This window comes from Python bivittatus, unplaced genomic scaffold (genome assembly GCF_059951505.1).
Source record: "Python bivittatus isolate LINGU-HERP-01145 unplaced genomic scaffold, Pbiv_v1 ctg000020_np1212, whole genome shotgun sequence".
In the NCBI taxonomy this organism is placed as follows: Eukaryota; Metazoa; Chordata; class Lepidosauria; order Squamata; family Pythonidae; genus Python; species Python bivittatus.
This window is the reverse complement of record NW_028277030.1, coordinates 120,131,639-120,150,019: the sequence shown is the minus strand read 5'-3', so window position 1 is coordinate 120,150,019 and position 18,381 is coordinate 120,131,639. Positions and strand designations below refer to the sequence as shown.

At 37.5% G+C, this 18,381-nt stretch overlaps 1 protein-coding gene across 1 annotated transcript in view; it reads left to right on the top strand.

Annotated features, from left to right (window-relative positions):
• TTBK1 (tau tubulin kinase 1) overlaps positions 1 to 18,381 on the top strand; it is a 129,951-nt gene that overhangs the window by 98,558 nt on the left and 13,012 nt on the right. The gene's annotated exons all lie outside the window — the stretch shown is intronic.

The window sequence follows — 18,381 nt, the reverse complement described above, 5'->3', positions numbered from 1 at the left end:
CTACATTTGTACAGGTACATAAAATACATATAAGCACATGTAAAGGTCATGTACATTGGTGTTCTTTTTTTGTCTCTGTTGGTAATGTCTAAGTGACATCTCAGGTGTCAAGAACAGTCAAAGAAGGCTTTGCTTCCCTTATAATAGTTTTCCTCCATTGTACATGTGAATGGATAAAAGTCACAGCCTTGTGAGTTAGTAGAATGGAAACTAAGTAGTACAAATTTGTAGAGGGAAAAGTTACATTACATTTAATCCAAAAATTATGTAATTTGGGGATTTTATATTTTCATTCCAAAGGCAATGTGCATGCTTAAACAGAGACCCATCTTGGCAGGAACTGTGAAGGATTTTGTTTAAAATGGCATGCTAACACATTTTTTTTGGTACCTGGTTTATTTTCAAGAAGCGAATGAAGTCTGAAATGGTAGCACCAATTTATAATTGCAACATTTTGTCATTTCCTCTCCGCTCCTCAAAAAAACATACTCAGCAAGAATCCTGGGAGGTGTAGAGCAAAACAAAAGAAAAAGCACAAAGTTGGCCCATAAGATGCCCTGTTCTAATGGTTGCACAGGATCTATTGATGACCTTGTCCAGGACAGGTGGGCAGCCTGCAGATATAACAACAGCAAGCTTATCAATGCAATTCAACTTTATCATTGAAAGCAAGATTATTGTGCTTTTGGATACATATATTAGTATAAGTGATGATCAGTGTCTAGAATTTAGACAGATGGATAAAAATACAGATGAACCTGAGGAATTAATGACTTGTGGTCTGAAAGATGATGGAAAAGAAGCAATATCTTCCCTAGATAACACCCATGTGGCCAGGTCAGAGACCAATATAATTCTGACATGGGTTTAGAGTCTTTCTGGACACAAGGAATAATTAGGATAGGTCTAACAAAAATTGTGGATTTCTTTTGAAGTTGATTATTTATAATGCCATATTAAAAAGAAACCTCCAAGACAAAAGCTGCCAAACCCATATAATGAATTTGCATATTCTCCTAATTAATTAAAACCAGTCTTATATGCCATTCCAGCTTTAACCCACTTTGAGTAGTTTGTATATTTCTCATAAAACTGCTTTTTAAATGAAAACCACAACACAAGCCCACTGTAAAATGTATGAAACAAGAGCTTTAAAACATTAGACATGTGAGAATTTCTAATGTTCTCAGACTTACTGTTTTCCAAGCAAAGAACTTGAATCTGAATTTAAGACTGCCTCAATGTCATTTAAATATATAATGTGCGGTTTGGAGTTCTCTAGTGTGATCATAATTCCCCCCTCTTCTCTTTGTAATCTTAATTTTGCTTAAGAATTCTACCAGCTTTTAAAGGCTTTCAAAGTATAATATATGTGTATTTTCACCAAGCCATTCATGTGTTTTTTAAAAAGCATTTCTTAACTGCTGTAAGAGGTGACATATACACTATGGAGCAGTACAGTGAGAAGAGGCTATACATCCTCTTAGTGTTCTTTCCTTCGAATATGTTTTGTGTATTTGCATGTGCATAATTTATAGGTTTTAAAAATGTCTTTGCACTTTAAGGCAGAAATTTGATGCAATTTCTTCAGCGTAATCTTCACTGAACCCTTCGTAGCCTACTTCTCAATCAGACTTCCCATCCTGTCTTTACATGTATTGGACTGCACATCCCATAACTGCACATCATGGATGATAATTGTGGTCCAATATATCTGCAAAGGAACCAGTTTGATGAAAGTCTGTTTGAAGCTGTGCTATAGTACATTCTAATCTCTAATCTGATATTATATTGTATAGGAGGTGGTAAGTAAAGTGTACAATTCGAGGAGGCAGTTTAATAACACAAGAATTTTAACAGTTTATTAAAAACACAAGAATTAAAAGACACTATTATCTTAATAGAGCCTTTGAGGGGTTTATTCCCTTTTGGCTTATTCCATGAATGATGAAGATGGGGAAACAGTTCCATTGATTACAATTTGGTTTATTATTAAAAAACCTCAGCTGCAAGGTAATAGCCAAGCAACTTAATGTTCAGAATACCTCACTGACACAACCTTGATTTGCAGTGAATAGGGATTGTACCCATTGTGCTGCTCTGACGGGAGACCAGTTCTCTGGTGAACATTTGGGTTCCATTTCCAAGATTTCCAGATCTTAAGAATATAATTGATCAACTTTTTGTATAGGATTCTTTGCTCTGTGTTTCATAATATTTAAAACTTCTTTGTCTATGCACTGATTTATCATGCTACCTTTTTTCTTTTTCAAAACTGCAGAGAACTATTGGAATTCTTGAAATCTAAGACAAAAATCATAGCTCTCTAAGAGCACACTGGCCTGTGAAAGGCCCTTTTCACTGAATAGTAGAAATTGGTTCCTCTTTCTCCTTGGTCTTCTGCACCCTCAGTTTTTTCCTGGTCTCTTTCCTGTTCCCCTCATGCTCAATCCACTATCAGGTTTTTGCCTAGCATACTTCATCTTATTTCCTTGCAGTTTCCATCCCCTTTTCTTCTAAGTCTGCTGCATACTTCGTTTACTTTCTTCCAAATTGCCTTTCTTTAGGGACATTTCTGCCTCTGTTCCATAAATATCTCATAATTCTAATTTTGCATAAATCTCTCTGAACTTCTGTTTCTAGGCTTTTTTCTTCTTCTTATAATAAGGGTTCTAATTCTCAATCTCCTTTTAAAGCTGCTTGCTCTAAATCACAGTGTTTGTGAACATGATTTCACAGCTAATGATTCTGGGCTGGCATGCAAGACAATAGGCAAATGATGTGTATATATATGTTGGCTTTTTATAGTATCTGTCATCCCAAAAGTTCTAAAGTGCTTTACAAAACATGCACAATATACACAGTATACATATAGTATTTATTTACTTAACACAGCTGCTCCATAATGTTTTTTAAAAACTTGGTTCTTCTATCTGTGATAGTAGAATAGGGTTACATTCAACAGCTCTTTATAATACTGGTATACAGTAATAGATTGTGGCCTGATAGGAAGATTGATATCCTAGGGATGATGTAGGAAAGATGAGAGCAAGCTAGATTTTGTTTAGGCCCTAAGGATATCATTATGACTGTGGGGAAAGGCATCCAGACATGTCCAAAGAGGGTCACGATCTTGTTTTATACATCTATGGAATTGTTCCATAGATCCACTACTGTGAATCCAGTAATATGAATCTGTGAACTGGCATCTATTTTTGCTTGTTTGACATAAAATAGTCAAAACTTTCTAATGTTGTATCATTTTATATGAATGTCTAAAAATGAGATTATAGTCATGCACTTTCATTTCTTTCTCAGTGAATTGTAATGATGCTTCCCTCATTTGCCATTACTCTTAATTAAATCCTTTAGTGTAAGAATATTAAAATAAGGGGGGGAAATTTTCCTTCCCCATTCATATATTGTGGGTTTGGGAACAAACCGACTTGTGAGAGTGGATTATTTTCTAGCATAAATATATTAGAAATCCTAACAAATTAGACAATTAATTAATTAATTAATTAACTTAAATTGATTTTAACTTTTTATTTTCGGTGTATGTATCTAGAGATTTTCCTTAAAGATGCAATATGCACATATATATCCCAACTTAGTTTGTTTGCTGTGTTCCAGGACATAATGCAGCCACTGGGTATAGCCTATGATGCTGGATGGTGTCCTTAATCAAGGTTTTGCTTCTATGGTCATTTTTTCCCTCAACAAAATTAGTACATTAAAAAAGTACTCATTTTTATTCTACCAAATGTTGGGATAGATAAAATACTGGACAGCTCCACTATTCTAAGGTATTTTTCCTCACTGGCCCAAAAGCAAATGTTTGTGGTTACTGGTGAACCACTCCTGCCATTTTGAGTAATTCATTAGTATTTTAACACCAAGTGACACTTTTATCTTTCATTGTATATCTTGTCCATTATTGTTTCTTCTGGTCTTTGACATATTGAAAAACTGAAAGAGCAGTATAGGATCAAAATCAGAGAAGCTGCACAGCACAACATTTTATGCAGATTTTGCTCTGTTATTTCTCAGTTGGATGGATGTAAGTTATCCCCACTTCACCTGTCAGTCAACGGCCTGAGCTTATGGTAGTACAAGATGAGAAGTGCCTTACTATGTGAGGCCTCATCTTGAAATTAACACTGCAAAGAAATTCAATCAAATAGATGGAAAACTACTTTTGGCAGTTTTTCAGAAGAAACAAATTGATATTCTGTTTATGGCATGTAGATCATTTTGCTTCATGTAATGCTTATAAGACTTTTTTTTTATAAGACATTACCATCAAAATCTATTGCTCTCTTTTTCTTAAGCACTGTGCTGATAAATGAGCTGAAGTTGCTGTTGCAGTACCGCTTCCGAGTGGATTTGGATTTGGATTAAGGGATTTGGCTTTGTACTTGCAGATCAGAGTCAATCACTTTGAAGGGTTAGGTCCTCATGGTTTTATTTTGTGCTGTTTTGTACCACCTGCAATCTATGCTACCTTATTTTACAAGCATTCTTGATAGAAGCTGTGTAGTACTGAGACATGCTTGGAAAGACAAAATTTACTGGATTTTGTCTTTCCTCACAATGAGATGAAACTGGTAGAGTATTTTTTGTTGTTAGTTTTGGTAACATTTATAAAGTGACAGTTGGTCAATGCCCTGTCTCCTTTTCTTGTTAGACTTCTATAAATTGGGTCACTGTAATGTTTAGTTCTGCTTTAGCAGTTTCACAACAGCACAAGGATAACATTTATAGTAAATGTTTCTAACGCTCCATTTGATGTATTGGTAGTCATTGTTTGTAGTATTCAAACTACTGAAAAAATGATATAATGAATGTAAAAAAAACATACAAGCTGCTATAACTATGTAACCTGGAGTTGAAAATTGATCTCCATTTTTGCATTAACCTGCATGTAATTTAACATTCAGATTCAAATTTATTCTATGATCTATTTTTTTTTAACAGTATGATATGCTTTCTGTTGAATCCTGCCTTTTCAGTGCACCTGGCTTAATTATATCTTCTTTGTAATAAATCACAGAGCTTCCTTATCAACAAATCATTGCAAATGCAGGCAAACTATCTCGTAACATAAAATGCATCGACATTGCAAAAAGTGCTCCATGTAACAATGGAATAAGAAAGGTTCTCATAGGACACTTACTTACCCCTTCACTTTGGTCCTTCCTGAGAGAAGCAGAGCTTGCTTATATTTGGCCTTACCATTGTACCAAGAAGATACTAATATTTTCAGGTTATTTTACAGTTTATTCCTCCTTCCCAAGATTGGAACATACATTGTTAATGAAATTTCCCCCCTTCTCTGTCTACCTACTTTTTTTCAAACCTCTGACAGGTAGAAACATAGCAATACATGAAGAGTTCCAAAATGAAAAGATTGATGGAATGAAAGATGTATTTACTTGGGGCTAATTTCAGTGTTTCTGATTCTTGCAGTATATTTTAGCCTGTGCTGGTTTCTCATTGTTTTATATTGCCAGTAGTGATAGCCATGGTTGCCAGCACTGTGCAAGGCTACATTGATAAATCAGAAGCACAGAAAACACACCCAGACCTATCCTTAGCTTAGGAAAAAAAAAACTATAAAGGGAAGAAAAGCTTCTGAAAGCTATGAAGCAATGCACGTGTCCAGAATTTAGAATACTAAGTTGGTGAGAATGAGTATATTACAATCAAGGGCTGGATTTGTATTTTACAAAGCAGATATCCTACAAGGTCTTTAATTAACAACATTTTGAAATTCTAAATTTGCCAAATTTGCCAGTTCTAAATAAATAAATAACACATTCTGCCTGCAAAGGATAATACTCATTTCAGGATATATAATAACTAATTCTAGTGAGAGCTGGATTCTTGTTTGTTGGATTGCATCTGCATTTCTCAGGACTAAGGCATCTTCTAGTTTCTTATGCCTGAGATCACTTGATCACTTGTGTTCTGTTTCTTGGGCTTTCTAGATTTCTCTCATAATCATCAGCACCCTCAGGGACTAGTGCATCCTTATTTTGCCTTATCCTAAGCCCACACACTTGCTGCTACTGTTTTATTGTAGTCAGCAGTTGGTAGTACTAAGATTTTGAAGGAAAAAAGGATTGGATAACTTTTTCTTCTGTTGTACACAGCGATCCCAGTATGTACAGTATAGAAATGCAACAGTGATCATTTTATAGGATCAGCGTGCATACAAAGAACTAGTTTCTAACTGTATTTTGGGTTAACTGTGGAATCATGTTCTCCTTCCCTAGAGCAAATCCCACTCCCCGCTTCACAGGCATTTTATTGTGGCTACGCAGTCAAAACCTCTGTTGTTCCAGAGCATAAAGACTAGAGGCCACACTCCAAAAAAGATGAGGCTAAGACAAAAACTGAATTTTATTTCATTTCCATTTAAACTTAATCAAAAATAAATGTGGTTAATATAATTATTTTCCAGTCATATAGTTTTCTTCTATCATATAATAACTTTTGGAAGCTTCTAGAACAGCACTGAAAGCTTGCGGGGGAGTGTGGGGGTCTGTCATGCAGCCCTGGGGCCTCAGTTGTGCACACAGGGGACTTCTAATGTCAAATCTTTCATTTTAAAGCTAGTCACTTCTCAGATAAACAGAGTGAAAGTGTTGATGTATTTGTTGGACACTGTTTAGAAAGAATGGAATTCATGTTAGAAAGTGAATGCTTGGTCCAGTAGTTAAGATATCAACCATATTACATTTGCACCAGCTTTTTGTCCTGTGTCAGCATACTATATTGATGTGTTTTTCAAGACATCCATGTGGATGTTACAAAGTTTGTTTTGTGTTGCTTTTTCTTTTATGGAGTGCCAGTTCTTAGTACTTTAAATATATTTTTAATAAAAACCTCAGGAATTAGAATCATCCTGGTATTATTGTAGAAGGACATATGTATATTTAGCATCAAGACTGAAAAAGGCCTAAAACCCTTCCTAGGAGAATTATGAGGTATACCTTTATTGTGGGACAGCAGGAATTAATTTGGAAGGACCAAGTTGCCAGAAGGGGTTCAAAAGTTTGTTTTCCCTGAGCCTTTTTATTCTTTGTGTGTGATGCCTGTTAGAACTGAAGGTAATTCTCTGCACCCCTTACCTTTCACCTTTTTGTACTAACATTGTATAATATGCTTGCACTATTCTCCTGGGCAAACCAAGCATGTGAGAAGAAAAAAAAATGAAGCTTTTCTTTTTTTGGATAAAAGCACTGTATTACTTCTGTATATAGAGAGACTAATGGCAAGACAGAACTTGAATTCTATCTTCTGTATAAAAGCATGCACTGAATTACTTGTATGTAGAACATGCTGTAAATGCTGCAGAGTACTGTAAGATCCTACACTTGAAATCACAAATAACAAGCAACTTCATCTTTTAAACAAAACAAGAAACAAAAAACTAAACCGAAGCTGTGCAATGGATTTTGTGCCTTTTTTAAATCCATGTATGTTAATCCAGACAATCGGAAAAAAAAGCTTGTATACTACCAAAACCTTATTAAAGAATCGAAGGCAGAACTTGTGGCGGTGTTTTTTTTCAATCTGTTTTTTCAGTGGACCTTCACTGTTCTTGTTACGTAGACTTCAGATCCAAATGCAAACCTCTCCTGTTGGCCCATTATCCTGCATCAGCATTGCGGAGGACTTTTACTAGTGAAAAGAGGGATACATTCTGGTTTTGGTAAAGAGAAGAATATGTCCTGGTCTTCCAGCCTGATTTTTACCTCTTATATATCAGTATAAGAGAATAGATTTTCTGGAACTCCTTCTCTGGATTCTGTATTATGATTTGGCTAATGTTTTCTTCCTTCCTCATTTCTCTTCCTTCCTATTGGGCCTTGGGACAGAGAGAGACAGGTATAGTGATGTGTCTAAGAAGACAATTAACAGTTTGATGCTTTGTGGAGAAAGTCATTCCTTGTAAACAGGGAGGGCAATGAAATGGGAGAGTCTGTCTTTTCCACTGCAAAGAAAAGAAAAGCTGCAATACTGACTAACACAGTGGAGAAGAGAGCAACAACCTCCAGGCATGCCAGGGCATCAAGATCAATTGTGGCAGGAAGGCACATTGTGTGGGCTGATTTGAGGGTTGATCAGACATGTTACACTACCTAAAGGTAAAATGCATAATCAAGATGCAGCAGAGTCAAGCTTGATTCCTGGCAATGTCATAGACATGCTCAGGTAATTTTCTTGGAAATGATATAGAAGTGGTTTGATGCTGGCTTCTTCTGAGATGTCTTTTCAATTTTCCAGTCTAGTTGGCAGAACTGGTGTTTCCCATCTGGGTACTAATCAGGTACAACCTGCTTTTGGGGATCAGCTAAAATCAGCTACACGCTTGCTGTATTTACGCAAATTTGTGAGCAATATTTCCTCAAGTGTGGATAATGTGTATTCTGATGTTTTTCAAATTTCAGACTTTTAGGAAACAGAAATCTGCTAAGTGGAGACTGAACTTTAATGCAGCTTCTCCACTGATTTTTGTGAAAGTGTTTCCTGAATTTGGAAAAACAGCACTGTCCATTTGGCCCACATAAATTTGTCTAATAATTTCCTATTTTGGCATTCCTCTGCTGTAATTTTTTTCTTCTAAAAATGACATCCCACCTTCTCCCCACAAAAATTGTCATAGGAGTTCCCAAATGGGACTGAAGTAGAGGGTACGTTTAATACTCTTGCCTGCTATGCTATGGGACTGACTGCAGTTCACCCTATATAATAAGACTTTAAACTGCTAACTACTACTTCTAATAAATTAGGTGTTTCTAAAGCTGAAAACACCCCTGGTTCAAACTGAGATGTCAGTAAATACAGTTGTAAATACCATTGTAAGTTACAATGGACAAATGGTATTTATCTTTTTAACACAGAAAATAAGGGAAAAAAATCATTATCCCCCAATAGTTGATCTAAAGTAAAAATCATATCATCCATCCAAATCTTTTATATAAGTTTTTAAAAAACAGTTTTAAGATCTGGATTATCCCATAGTGTCAATTTGTGTGACATGAAAAAAAGAACCAAAATTCAATTTTCTGGAAATAGTATACCACAATTTTTGAACTTATGTGATAGTGACAGGAGATATATCTATTATATTTTTAACGCAAAACAGTCCAATGAACTAAAACTGCTATGCTGCATATGAATATTCCAAAAGGGTCCAGAAAGGAGAATTTATATTAAGTAAAAGTATCCAAATTTGGTACTAGTGAAAAGGTAAACTAGTCAAAAGCATAATGAAGATCAAAGTCTCCGTCTTGAACTGTCAATTGCACATTTTTCAAAGATATCTTTGGAACTGAAGACCCCATGGATATTGATGGAACAATGTGTTGGGTTTTTGAAAATATGTGCACAGGAATTCTATATAAATATAAAGTATCCTGGGAATTGCATTCATTTGGACAGTGTTTTTCCTACCCAAAAGGGTGAGGCTTAGACTCCCATCTATTACTGAGACTCAGGAGGGCCAGAGTTGGGGACGTTCCTTTTTCAGAGATGTGCCCACCTGGGTTCTGGTTTGGCATCAGCTGCAACCTCAGGACAGGAGAGAGGGGTGACAGTTATTATCTGAGCAGTTCTGATAGCTTTCTATTTCCTCTGTGCTGTAGATAACCAGATGTGAGACCTTTATGGCTGAGGTTGGGCTCTAGAAAGCAGTTGGGTTTGTTGCTGCTGTACTGGTCTTTGTGTTGTGAAATGACATACCTGCCTGAGCTGCTGGATTCCATTGCTGGGCTGGCAGTTGAATTCCTCAGGCTGATATAAACCTGCATCCAGGTAGCATTGAGTTTGGGGTTGGTCAGGAGTTCATGGTCACCATGACAACCATGAATCTGACCCAAATTATTGACCCAATGCATACTGGAGTTCACACGTTAGATTTTGTTTTTGTCTTGGGATACTTGCAACATGATCAGAAGGTGGAGGACATCATCAGTCCTTTGTCATGGTCAGAGCACTCTCAGATTGCTTTTTGGCTTCCTGCTGCTACTGGTCCCTGCAGGAAGGTAAGACCTGTTAGATCTACCTGCCCCAAGAGCCTAAGGGATTCTGGGATTTCAGAGGATGTTCAGGATCATACTTGAGTTTTGAGCTGAGGCTTTAGTTGCTAGCTGGAATGGACAGGTGATGAGGACTTTGGACCAGGTTGCTCCTATGTAGCCTCATGTAGTATGTTAATCCTGGGGGTGGCGGTGGGGCTTGGTTCTCCAAGGATCTTTGGGAAATGAAACATCAGTAGAGATGCTTAGAGTACCATTGGAGGAAAATGAAGAGTGAATCCAGTCAAACATATATAAGAGTTCGCATTAGGGATTACACCAGGGTGATAACAGTCGTGACAGGTAGTTATTTTTCCACTCTTATTGCATCCACAGATAACCAACCATCAGCCCTTTTCAGGTTACCTCCTACTTATTGGGCAGAGTTGAGCCTCAGAACATCTATTGGGTTGCTGTGAAGAATATTTGAAGCAACTAGCAAATAAAGTTGCCTGAATTAACTATAAGTTGGACTCTGACAGGGCAAGTCCTGTCAAGGTGATAGAAGTGTGGCCTTGTCTGATTATCTGCCATGAGTTTGTGCTGTGTCTCTTGAGGAAATGGACAAGATCCTTGGTATGATAAATCCAGTCACCACACTATATTAGATCCATGCCTTTCCTGGCTGGTTAAAGCCATTTGTAAAGTGTGGCATTGGGTCCATGTATTAGTATCTCTTCTTTGAGAGAGGTCATGGTGCCCCCTGCCTTGAAGGGGGCAGTGGTGCATCTCCTCCTCAAGAGGCCTTTTTCATCCAGTCTACAACCCTGCCTTTCTTTTTGAGAAGATGGTGAGGTTGCAGATTCAGAGGGCCCTGGAAGATATGGATTATCTAGACCCTTTTTAATCTGGCTTCAGAGTGGGGCACAGTACTGAGACAGCATTGGTTCTGCTTGTTGATGTCCTTTGGTGGGCTCAGGATGGGTAGTGCAACCATTGTGGTTCTATTTGATGGCTTTTAATACCATCCACCATGGTATCCTTCTGAACTACCTGTGGGATTAGGAGTGGAGAATACAATGTTCCGGAGTTCTTTTTCTGGCCCAGTCAATGTTGATGATGGGGAGGGGGAAGAGAGAGATCAAGCAAGAGATCCTTCCTTTGTTGGGTACCTCAGGGTTTGAAGCTCTCAGCCTTCCTGTTTAACATCTATATGGGTCCAGTATCATGAGTATGCTGATGATACCTAGCTATACATCTCAACCCTGGGCTGGCCAGGTGATGCACTCAAGGTCTTACCCCAGTGTCTGGAGGTTGGATGGGTCTGGATGGAGAAAAATAGGCTTAAGTTCAACCCTGACAAGACTGAGTGGCTTTTGGACCTCCAAGTCTGGACTGCTTTCATCTTTGGTCTTGAATAGGATTGCACTCTCCCCTTGGGACTGGTATGCAATTTGGGGGTTTCTTGGACTCAGTACCTGCTTGAGCAGCAGATGGCAGCTATGGCCAGGAAGGCCACCACATGCCTATGTAACACTTCTGCTCTGTGAGCTGAACTGGTTGCCAGTAGGCTTCTGGGTGCAATTCAAGGTGCTGGTTGTCATCTATAAGGTCCTTCATGGCATAATTTCTGCCCATCTCACACGATTTAACAAAATCTCCCATAAATTAAACAATGTCACCTGGCAGGACCTAGGAAACAGGCTTTGTCTGTCATAATGTTTGCTTTCTGGAACACCATTCCCCTGGAGATTTGTGTAGCCTCCATCCTGGGCCTATTCAAACAAATCTTTAAATCTATCCCTGTCCCCAGGCCCTAGGTCAGAATGGGTGATAGACTCCCTGAATGATGTTTTGTTTTGTTTTAAAAATTGTTGATTTTTCATGGATTTTCTTTTTTGGTTATGCAATTCTTTGTTTTTATTTTGTTTTCTATTGTTGTATTTTGTAAGCTGCCCAGAGTTGTAACAGATTAAGTAAATAAATATATTCATTCATTCATTCATTCATTCATTCATTCATTCATTCATTGGAAAGGAATAATGCAATTTAGTTACCTGAAACATTCTTAAAGTTTATTTTTACAGATCAGTAGCATATTTTCTTTTTGCAAATTAGGCTCTGTTTGGAGAAGATTATCAGAGCGATGTCAGCTTATTTCAATGGCTCAGAAATAGTGAAACCATAGGTGAGCAAGTACTGGTTAAGTCTCTTTTGGTTACCTAGTGTTTCAGTAGTTAACAAAGCTGAGAATCAAAAAGTTGAAAGGAACTATTTAAGCCATCAAGTCTAATCCATTAGAATCCAAATCTCCAACATACGGCTGTCCAGTCACTGCTTGATTTCATCCAGTGAAGGAGAACTCCTCACTCCTTGGTAGTAAGCTGGTAGTTGTACTCTGTTTAGAACTGGTCTGTCGTATTGAGCAATTAGATGAGATTTTTTGATAGATATCTACGTGAAACTGCTGGGCAAGGTCATCTAATGGCATGGGATGGAGTATCATCAGTATGCCCCAAGATTTGCTCACATTGCACCTCTGTTGTGTATGCTGTACTGGTTCCCAGTTTCCATCTGGGTGCAATTCAAGGTGCTGGTCATCACCTTTAAAACCCTACATGGCATGGGATTAGGTTATTTGTGGGACTGCCTCTCCCTGAGGATATCTGCCCATCCCATCAGATGGGATAGAGTAGGCATGCTCCAGGTCCCTTCCCTTAAATGTTGCCATCTTAAAGGACCTAGGAAGCGTACCTTTTCCATTGCAGCCCCTGTCCTATGGAACACTCTTCCTCTTGAGGTTCAGCAGGCCCCTACCCTTTTAACCTTCTGAAAAGCACTAAGACCTGGATTTCCTCCAGGCATTGGGATAGGGTGAGATTGGAATGGGAGGAGAGTGTCATGGTTTGCACTGGGAAGTTTATAGCACCAGGTGTTGTTGCTTTTATTCTTTGTATATGTTGTTTTTATCCTTTGGTTGTGAGCTGCCCAAAGTTTGGTTAAAATGGGTGGCCATATAAATGATTTAATTCAATAAATAAAATAAAATATTTTTCTTTAGAGTTTGGAAGGAGGGTTCTTCAAAGGATTTTGATAACCTAAAGTACAAGAGTAACCTGGACTGGCCTTTAATTCTGATTATTGTAAATTTCCATTCTCAGTGGCTTTCAGTGAACAATCTACCCACATTACTGAATATTTGGTTTATGCAAACTGTCGTGAGAGTCAGATTACTAAAGCCCATTTTAAAATGCAGTTGCCATTCTGATGCCTTCCAAATACTTGAACTTGTGTTCCCATCACTCCCAGTAAGGGTGGCAGTGGTAATGTACTATAGTCTCTAATATTGGGGATAGAGCCTCAAATATCTGTAGATATTAGGTTGCCTACTTGGGCTGAGGTGGAACTAAACTGGAGTTTGCTGTGAGATATTTCTGTTTGTCTCGGTCTTGTTCTGAATATAGGTATGACTGACATAAAGGTAATTTATTACATCTATTCATCAATCAGCTGATAAGGTCAGCCTGGAATGGCAAAATCATGATTAGTTTCAAGGTTTTGTGCCATGTTTGAGAGCAGATGGGGGCCATTATCACTCTGTTCAGTCTAGCCTGCCTGCCACCTTATCAGCTCTACTACTACATAAAATACTTTGGCCCCATTCAGTTAGCTTCTGCCCTCATTAGGAGACATGATGAGACTTCTAATATAGAAAACACCAATTACACAGGAGAATCTACTTTAAAAGTGGTGTCTCTAGAGTTCCACTTTTGGGATTTCTGGGCTTCAGTTCAGGATCAGAGTTGGAGTTGACTCCACAGGACTCTTGGCCCTTCTTCAGCTGGTGGTGACATCTTTGTTTTGGCATCCTAACTACTTTTCAACATTGTGGGTATTATCACGGCATTTGTGGGGGATCAGAGCAGACAAGGTGGAATCTTCAGCACTGTGATGCAAATCTGCCTCTTTTGTACAAGCGTGCAATATTGGCATACATACAAGAGAGGTGGGCTTTACATCACAATACTGTATCCACCATCTTGCCTGTTTTGACACACTCCTCCCCCCTCCCCCCAGGTACTGTTATGTATTAGCATTCTCTTCTACTCATGAGAGATGCTCTAATGTTGTAGTCAAGCATTTTTGTTGAGGACATCTAGCCTGCAGGGCTCAGACAGAGGCAGGCCGTTATGCATACCTTTTCAGCCTCTGGAGTGGAATGGGAGCTCTGCAGTCTATGAACTTCACTCAGGATAAATGCTGCCTGTGGAGTCCTTGGGGTTCTCTGAGCTTGGTTCTTTTCTTGCAAGCGTTTCATTACCTGGCTAGGTAACATCTTCAGTGCTAAAATGGGATGGGGTTTGCTCTCTATTTATGTGCTGTGGCCTGCCTTGCCAGTGCTGGTAAGGGTGGGGGTTTTGTTTTGCTCCTCTGGTAGTTCTTACACCTTCTCTTCTTGTCTCACTTTGGGTCCACATGTTTTTGCCAACATCTCATTGTCAAGCATTTAGAGCTAAGAGAGAATGTAATATTTTGGCTGGCTGAACATTGATAAATCTGTTGGCCTCTCCGATCAACACATATCCAAGCATGAGGCAAGACAAAAAGTTTTGGAATCTTTACAAATGCCAGTGGCACCAAATTTGCTTCTAATACACTCTGATTTCCTAGGACAATGGTCCAGTATATTGACATCCTGGCTGAAATTGTCTACCATTTCTTTCTTTGCCTATCAGCACAGAAGGTGGCAGAAAAAAAGAGTATTTGGACTGAGGGTCTCAGTTTATCTCTACAAGTCCTGCTGTATCACTTTCTGTCTCTAAAACTCCCCACATAGTGTCTTCTTGGCAATCTTCTCTGCCACTTCTCATATTATTTGCTTTGGCTTCTTTCCCCACATTTGACCTCTTTATCTTTCTTCCCTATGGAATTCCATGGTAACAGAATGCAATTTTTAACTCTCTTAGCAATTTGTATACTGAGAAAAGCTCAGGCACAGATGTGTTGTAGCTGGTGGGATACAGGAAATTGGAAAAAATTATGGCAATGCCATCCACCCACTCTGCATCAAACTCCAGAGAGAAGACAAACAGCCTTCTTCTGTTTTAAGCTCAATGGTTTATAGCCACAGTTCTGATTTATTTATTTATTTAATGGTTGTTGATTGTTGTTGTTGTTGTTGTTATTATTATTATTATTATTTCAAATGTATATCCCACATTTCTTCTGGGAGCACAAATGGGATCTCCCTCTAATTATATATATTTTTATTGTGCAGTAGATTAGACAGAGAGATTATGATTGGTCTGAGTCTGAAGTCCAGCACTTTAACTTCTTTGCCACTGAAAATTATAGACTGCAAAAACAAATGATGAGATATCTGAGGGTTATGATGGTGCTTCCAGATTCCATGCTGATGGCATAATTTTTAGTTAATAGACTATGTTTTTAAGTTCAGTTTAAATATAACAAACCATAGAATGGCGAGGAGGTACCAGGAATTTGCCCATTAACTCTTTCTGAACAGTAGACAGAGCAAGCACAAAGATCCCCTGGTATAATCTTCCCCCTGTGGTTATACGTATATTATGTATTTCTGTTTAAATTACTGTAATTAAATTAGTCACATATAGATTATTTATTTAACTGCCTACCAGTGCAAGAGGGGGAATCAATCTATATTCATGTTATTACATATCTAAAATGAACTGGTATGTTCACATACAAATTATTGGCCCACATATGTATGCAGTTGTTTGTGTCAGACTCACCTACTCACACCATAGCAAAGATGAAATTTACTTAATTACTTAGAGGACATATCCTTTTCTTAATGAGAGGAGATATGTAAAAGTCTGCTTTAAAATAACAGAAATAAGCTATAGAATATAAAATCAGACTAAATCTTGTATCATTGAAGTTCCCTACAATTCATAAGAAATTGTAATCCTAAATTTATCACAACATTGGCCTTTATGGTACACTAATATTAGAGCTTGCTAGCAAGAAGTAGAAGAAGAAATAAATGATTAATAGATATCTCTTGTAAAAAAGATGCTGCTCACTCAAGATTTAGAACTTTAGATAGTTAATGGGTATACTAGCCTACAGTACTGCCAGGACCATTGATCCCCAAGGACTGAAGAAATTTTTTCTAATGTCATTGCAATAAAGGTAGTCCTCGTTTAGTGACCACAATTGGGACCAGCAACTAAGTTGTTAAGCAAAATGGTCGCTAAGTGAAATGACCATGCTTATGATCTTACTTCAGCTTTCCTTTGCTTTACAGACCTGCGAAGGCCATAAATGCAAGAATTGGTTGTAAAGTTACTTTTTCATCACTGTCATAAGTGCAAATGGTCGCTAAATGAGGCAGTTGCTAAATGAGGATGACCTGTATTTGCTCATTGGATTCATGACAGTATTACTTTGTTTTGTGGGCTGATGAACAACCTCTTTTATTATTTATAAACAATTAAACTTATAACAAAACAAACTATTTATTTATTTATTTAAACTATTTCTCTTGATGCCTATCTTGTTCTCACAACTTGGGATGCCTAACAATACATTATAAACCAACACAGAATGTACTGCTGGCTTCCACTGTTCCATTATATATCTGAACAGACTAACCAGAGCTATGATTTCTTCTATTGCTTCCGTCTGTAATATTTCAATACTGAAGTTAAATAAACTGGTGATATGATGTAAGTCACCAATCTTTATTTTGTATTATTGCTTCATTGTTCAAACCAATGCATCTTTTGGACAGACAGGTATTTTATCTAACTTTTTTTTGCTAAGGTATCTGCCCCAACTCCAACTTGCTAATCACTGATACATGTGATACAAGTGATGAAAAGAACTGGTTGCTGTGTTTTTTCAAGTGGTCACTGTTCATTCATGTTTAAAAATTACAAATTTTATTGTACCTCTCCCCCAATTTTTAAAATAAATAATTAAACCTAATTCATTAGTCTTTCCATTGCACTGATAAAGTGTCAGTTCATACATAGAAAGTGATTACATGTCTATAACCTAAGATGCTATGTTTGGAAGAACTCTGTTTTTCCAAAATTGAATATTATGTTATTTATTGTGTGCTATCCACAGTATATCCATAATTATTATACAGTATAACCATAGATTCCAATTTTTTTGTATATAATTCAAGAGCACACTCACATCTTTTATGTGCATTCATATGACTAACTCACCTCCTTTGTCTGATGCCTGATTTGTCAAATACTTTGAGCTCCAGGAGTCTCATGTCAGTCCTATGACATGGAGAATACAACTGGAGTCACTGTTAGGAACATATGCAATACAAAGCACGCTTTCATAAAAATTTGTACAAAGTAGCTGTAGAAGGTTTTTGGCAGTAGTTCTACAGAAGTGTATCACCTGCACATGTGAATGCATAGACGATCACTTGAAGAACCACAGTTACATTAAGCAATTTATTTGTTTTTTGTCTAGTTCATACTTAACGGACTATATGGAAATCTAGTTCTTATTCCCTGTGTAACACTTGCTTCCTACTTATTTCTTGAGATATTCATCAATTTTCAGAGAATGCTTAAAAAAAATAAAAGTATTTCCACTTCATAATAATGTCATATATGCCTCTCTTATCCCTGGACATCTCTGTCTTTTTCTACAGCTTTCCTTTTATTTTATTTAATGACCTCTCCTCCTGCTCTTGTGTGCTGCTATAAATAATATGTTTACCTTTACTGTTTATATTCTCTTTTTAACTGGCTTTGTATCTGTTCCAGTTGCATTTTTCTTGTTTGCATGATGACCCATGAGATTGGCTAGAGCATTAACTGAATAATAACCTTTTGCATTGTTACCTCTTAGGAGTGTTCATCAGACATCACACTAGTAGGAGGTGAAGGATAGGTTTTGTCTTTAGTAGCAGTAGCATCAGATTAGTGGGAGGCTGTTGCCTCTCATTCCTTCCTATTTGTATTAGATCTGGATACTGAAGATGGAATACTGAAAAAGAATGAGGGGGAATTCTACAAACTGTTCTTCAGGCATCCCAGAAGATACCTTGGGCTTTAAAGCGGGGTATTAATATCATGTGGTAAGGGATTTGTCATTATGATGAATACACTTTTTTTCTGTAGAATCTTTCTTCAAAGATAACTTGTTTCTTAATCTTCTTGTTATTTGACTAAACTGGGAAGGGGCACCCTGTGATTCTTAGGCTGAATGCAGCCTCAGTATAATTTTGAAAGTCTTATATAAGTAAGGAGTTTACATCCATGGCAAAAGTTTCTCCCTCAGAGAGAGAAAGGTGTAAGACCAAGAGGGGGTAAAGGGAGATAAGGTCCATCTACTT